Source organism: Rhinatrema bivittatum, chromosome 2 (assembly GCF_901001135.1).
Source record: "Rhinatrema bivittatum chromosome 2, aRhiBiv1.1, whole genome shotgun sequence".
NCBI lineage: Eukaryota > Metazoa > Chordata > Amphibia > Gymnophiona > Rhinatrematidae > Rhinatrema > Rhinatrema bivittatum.
Genome location: NC_042616.1, coordinates 429,612,433 through 429,618,432, shown reverse-complemented (window position 1 = coordinate 429,618,432; position 6,000 = coordinate 429,612,433).

The following is a 6,000-nucleotide window of genomic DNA, read 5'->3' as shown; positions in this document are numbered from 1 at the left end:
GGTCGGGGTGGGTTTTAGGGTGCTGGTTTTCCCGCCCTCCCCCGATTTACGATTTTTTACGATTTAAAAAAAACAAACACCATGACGATCAGATTTCCCTCCCCCCCAGCCAAAATCGATCGTTAAAACGATCGATCACCCGATTCACATCCCTAGTTAATAGTATCAAATGCAGAAGAGATGTCTAATGAAATAAGTAGAAATCATTGGCCTGTATCAATTCCTCTCCTTAAGGAGTCTGTAAGAGAGAGTAGGAGAAGTTCAGTATCTGAAACCATATTGGTGATGGTCCAATAGGTCACGTTTTTCATGATGATCAGTCAACTGACTGAATACAACGGCCTCAAGAATTTTTGAAACAAAAGGCAAGGCAGATAAAGGTCTGTAATTACTAGGGTCTGCAGGGTCTAGATTGCTTTATTTTGAGAAGTGGTTGGACCACAGACTTTTTAAGGCTGGTGGGAATGATACCCTCGCTGAGTGACAAATTGATGAGGTGTGAAAAAGTGGAGGATAATGTATTTCTGGCAATTTTGAAAAGGGAGGTAGAGCACTGAATCAAAGGGCACAAGGTGTCATTGGATTTAGCAATAAAATGTTCAACTTCTCTGGAGGACACAAAGTCAAAAGCCTCCCAGACAGTTTAAATTTGAGAAACGGCATTAGTATGCCATTTTGGGATAGTGGAAAATGAAAGACCTAGTTGAAAAAGATAACAAATGATTCTGCAGACATTTCAATGGAAACAGAGTTAGGTGGGCTTGAGTTATAGCCGATTTTTCAGATTTGCTCCAAGTAGTATTCGTTTTTAGAATGATTAATTAGAGATTAATATCAAGACAGTAGAAAATTTGTAGATCAGTTTCTTCTGTTTATAAAATTGCCATATAATCACCAATTTATGGGCGTAATTCAAGTTTTGTAATTACCACCCTCAGCTTAGAGCTATTATTTGTATGTGGAACCAGCTGGTGCACTCATTCCACCAACAAGTTGCTGCGTAACAAGGTCAACTATAGGGCATCCAGCAGCCATGTTTCCAGTGTGTCAGCTAAGTCATGCTCTGGTATGTCCTAGGGGAGACCAACAAACTGTAAGTTGCTCCTTCAAGACCTATTTTTTAGGTCCTCCAGCTTAGTGTCTCTGTCTTTTAGTGATTTCTCAAGAGTGTGCACTTTGCCTTGTAATGCTAAAAGTTCATCCTCATTATGACCAATGCGTGCTTCTACCATATCCATGCGGTTGTTAAATTAATCAAGCCAATCGCTTAATTCCTGGATTTGTCCTGATAGTTTATCAAATTTCTGTTCCAATGCTTGAACAACTGCAGTAGTCAGCGCGGTGACCATTTGTTCAGTCAGGCCACAAACCTCTGGTTCTTCCTGCGCATCCGCCATTTTGTTGTCTAGCAACTTAGCTTTTTCTTTGTCTTTCTTCTGCAACTCTCAGGAGGTATTGTGTGGGGTTTCCCATGTCTCTGGAGATAAATCTCTCATTAGGAGAGCCCGTAAATGTGGCAAAATGGAGACATAAACAGGAGTGGCACCCGGAGCTCAGCAATCAAGCATCTGCTGGCTTCACTGCATCAAGTGGCCCCTCCCTTTTCCAGGTTTTATTGTCTGGATGCGCAGGCCTGGGAGGATGCAGCCTTTGCATGTGCAGTTTTGACTGGACCGTGGGCAGCCTCCTGCCCTATTCAGAAAAAGCTTGGGTACATCCCACATGTTCTGGATTCATCTTGCTGGACGCTAAGAAATAAGAAATTACTACTTCCCTGATAATTTCTTTTTTTTTTTTTAGGAAAGTCAGATGAATCCAGCTTGCCTCCTTTGGCTGCCGAATATTGTACTATGGTCCTTCTGAGTGACTACGTATTACAAGGATGAAGTGTTATTCCAGTCCCTAGACTAATGTTATTTCATTCTTATCTGAGCTCATTGTTGCCTGTTGGCTGAGTATTGTAATGGTTATCTGTTTTTAATCAAGTTGTTTGCCAGTCTGTCCACAGTTGCTAGAGCATACTGGCAGGCTGATGTCACTGCAGGAGTATATATACTGTGACATCAGTTTGCTCTGTCTCCATCTGCTGGTAGAGGTGCATAACCCACTTGTTCTGGATTCATCTGACTGTCCTACAGAAAAGGAAATTATCAGGTAAGCAGTGATTTCTCAATATCAAAATTGCACAAAATATCAGTTCAGTGCTTTATGCACCCATATTTATTTGGCTTCTGAAGTGTGAATCACAAGAAATAAGCTATTTTTTCTAAACAGCAAGAATCACAACAGGAGATATACATAAGATATTGGGCACAAAAAAATATTAATTATTATTACAGGAGCAATGGCCACCATCAATGCTCCAATCTACCTACATGTTCGCATAAAAACCTATTTGCTCTAAATGCCTTTTATTCAGCTCCCGGAGCCGTCAAATAAGAACATATTTACTCTTGCTCTGCTTCATGCTGGTGTGAATCGGGGCCTGAGCACTACAGCAGCTAAGGAATTTCCCTTCAAAACTCATCAGCACATAAACCAGCTATTTCCCAGTAGGTGGATACATTTTATCAGATTACAGTAATAAAATAAGAACAGTCCCTATTCCCTGATGGTATATGGTTACGATTGATTGCGAGGTACTCTGCAACTCTTACAACTCGCTGAGCTTATACCAGTGAGTAAAAATCCTGTCAGCTAAATCCTAACGTAACATAAACTGAAGATAAAGGCAGATTCCTGCAGTTTCTCATTTAGATCACTCATTCTGTTTAAAAATAAACTGTGTCTATTTTGTAGTCTATCCTACCCAAAAAAATAAAAATCATCCAACGTAATGCATTCCATGGGGAAAAGAGATTGTCTTGATTCTCTTCCCCACACGTGCTTCACAGTAGCGTTGCAAAGCTGGTGCACCTACAACCAGACATTTATTTCGCTTTCATTCCAATACCTCTGGCCTGCAGAATACCGCAAATACCGCTGTTGCCCTTATGTAATCATTCCTGGTGACCTAATCCGGGCCGAGAGCCGCCTCCCTCCGCTGTCAACCTTGCATAGCCCCATATAAAGCTGCCAGTAGGAAACAAATCCGCCCAAGCCAGGCAGCTGGGAGGGGTCCCTCCCTGCTCCAGGCAGACGCTAACCGAGCCCGTCTCCCCTACATCCGGTGCCATTTCTATTCTAGTAACACCCAATGCCCTCAGCAAGAGCGGGGCTGTCCCGCCCACTCCGTCCAGAGACCACCTGCAAGCATCGCAGCTCCCCCCCACCCCCTGCTCGCTGGCCCTGCTGCTTATTTCTGAACATCCAGCCCCCACCTCCTAAGGCTCTGGCTATACCCAAACTGCTGGGGGGGGGGGGGGGGGCGCGCGCGTGAGGACAGGATTGAAGCACAGTCATCATCATCATCATCATAATGACTAGCACAGACGCACGCAAAAATGCAACGCATGCTACAACAAATATGTGCCATAGAATCAGCCAGGGCACGGGGCACCGCCTCCCTCAGAGCCAGATTGCTTTTTTTCTTGCTGCAGGTTTTGTTTTGGGTTGGTTTTTTTTTTTGGCTTCACTTGACTGCCTGAGTGTTTTGTTTTTTTTACTACGTTGTGTCAGTGTGTGCACATGAAAGTAAGGGTGCTCCTCCCATGCTTGGATTTAGTTCCAGCACTGAAGACAGGACATAAAAGAGAGGGAAAACCAAGGTGCATAAACTGGGCTAGGAGGTGAGCCAGCTGGCCACCCACCTCCCTCTCTGGGCTACAGGTAAAGAAGAGTAATAATAATAAATACAAGCCTCCCTCCACTCTTCTTTCCAGCTGTCCTCGCTCCTAGCTGGATATTGCACATCTGCCCTGGAGATTCTAATCAGAGGGGGATTGTCTGCCTAAGGTGTATACTTGGCTGAAATACACAACACACACACGAGAAGGCAGTTACAACCCTTGAGTAGGCATAGGGGTAACCTGCACGGAGTGGCAGTTACTATCCTACAAAATTTGCTGGACAGACTGGAAGGCCCATTTGGATCTTCTGTCGTCGTTTATATGAAAACCAGCTTCATTTTTTTTAATGGCATGTGAATATTACATAGAAGGAATAGGAGTGCGGGTGTCAAAGAAAAAAAAACCTCAACAGCCTTTCTGCAGGCTTTTGGATTAAAATTGCACATTGATTCTTCTGCTTAAGAGACATGTCCCTCTTCCTCTCAGTATCCTGACATCTGGAAGCCTCTCCCATAGGAACTGAAAGACAACAAAGTCAACTGAGTTTGGGGGTGAAGACAGTCAAGTAAGAGTCCCAGCACTGTGAAGAGGGCCCCAGGGAAGTCATCTGCTTCATATTCTCCCCCCTCTTCTCTAAACCGTAGAAGCGTGAGTCACAGTCCATCTCCTCCAGGAACTGGATCTGTGACTGCATGTAGGACCCTCTGTCTCACTACTCCTTTAGTGTCCTGATGTTGCGCTTCTTCTCCTTATACTCGAGGTGCAGAGCCTCTTCCCTGGCCTTGGAGAGGCAGACTTCACGACTCAGTAATTCCTCATAAAAGCTGCACACCTTGTGCTGCCATACCCCGCTCATGTCTCTAAGTGTACCCCCGACAAAGCTCCTTGAGGCACATTTTCCCCACATTTCACCAAGAGCGAAAAGTCCACCTTTCAGCAGTGCCAGTTAACTCAAGCCCTTCCTCCTCCAGGGGGCTTAAGCATTACACTAAAGTCACCAAGTTGTGCCTCGAGAGGGGAGCCAACTCCACTGTATACTTCAAGGCCTGCAATGCCAACCAGTGAGAAAAAGTATAACTGTTCAATCAGAGAGGACATGCACCCTATATGAGTGTAGCCTGAGACTGCTCCAGGGCACTGCCCAAGCCACACGCTGACCAGGAAGAAGTGGTGGGCTGTCTTCCCCAGGACCTCTTTCTGACCATTACGGTCAAAGAGGGTCAAGGATGCAACTGAATTCACTCCCCAAGTACTACCTCCTCATTGGAGCCCAAACTTCCCCAGACGGGTCAGCAACTAATGAAAACCCACCACCCTGTCGGTCATGAAATTGGGAGCATACATATTTGGTCTGACACCACAGCCCAAGTATCCAGTACCTTCACTTGTAGGTGCTGCAAAGTCAGAATGGCCACTTCGTCAGCTATGTTGGAGGCATGGCCAAAGACCACACTGCCATCCCACTCCAGAAGCGAAGAGGCCTCGACTTCCAAAGTGGTGTGGGTCTCCTGTATAAAGGCCACCAAATACTACCCTAGCCGAAGATGGGAGAGCACCAGGTGCCTTCGGAACACTATCCGACACAGCTACTGACATTAAGGGTACTGAATATCAAAGTCATCCCATTGGGATGTGTTCATATAGTATGCACATGGCATTATTACAGAGCTGCCAGACATGTGCATGACTGTTCTTAGGGCTCTGGGAATGCAGGCCATGAGCAGCCCCCTTGGGCACCCACAATACACCTTACCTTCTGAGGCCTGGTTTGCTCTGTGGCTGCTACTTTGAAGGAGAGATGGGAGGCCAAGAGGCTCCACGCCAACCTGTGGTCTTTCCTCATCCATCTCCTTGACTCTTGGGACCAGGGTCTTCCCTGGCATTCCCCTCCTAGGAAAGGAGCCCTCCGTGAGACCCTATGTCTGGCCCAGTCAAGGGGGTGCCTACCACACCCTTCCTGAGGAAGTGGCCCAACTGAGGTATTGGGCTGCCGGAAAACAACAGGGAAGGGTGGAGGCATCTCACCATCCTCCAAGTCTGTGGCTGCCTCTGACAGTATTACATTATTTCTAATCAAGGGAGTACTCTGTCCTGCTCTGGAAGAATTCTTCAAACTATGACTCCCTTTGGCTCATATCTCACAGCCATCTCTCCTGGTGGGCCCCTTCCCCTTTTGTTGGATGTTCAGGGAGGGCCTCAGGGAGTAAGCCCTGGGCAAGGCTTGCTTCCCCACACTGATCATTGGACCAAGTCACTAGGGTTTTGTCCCTCT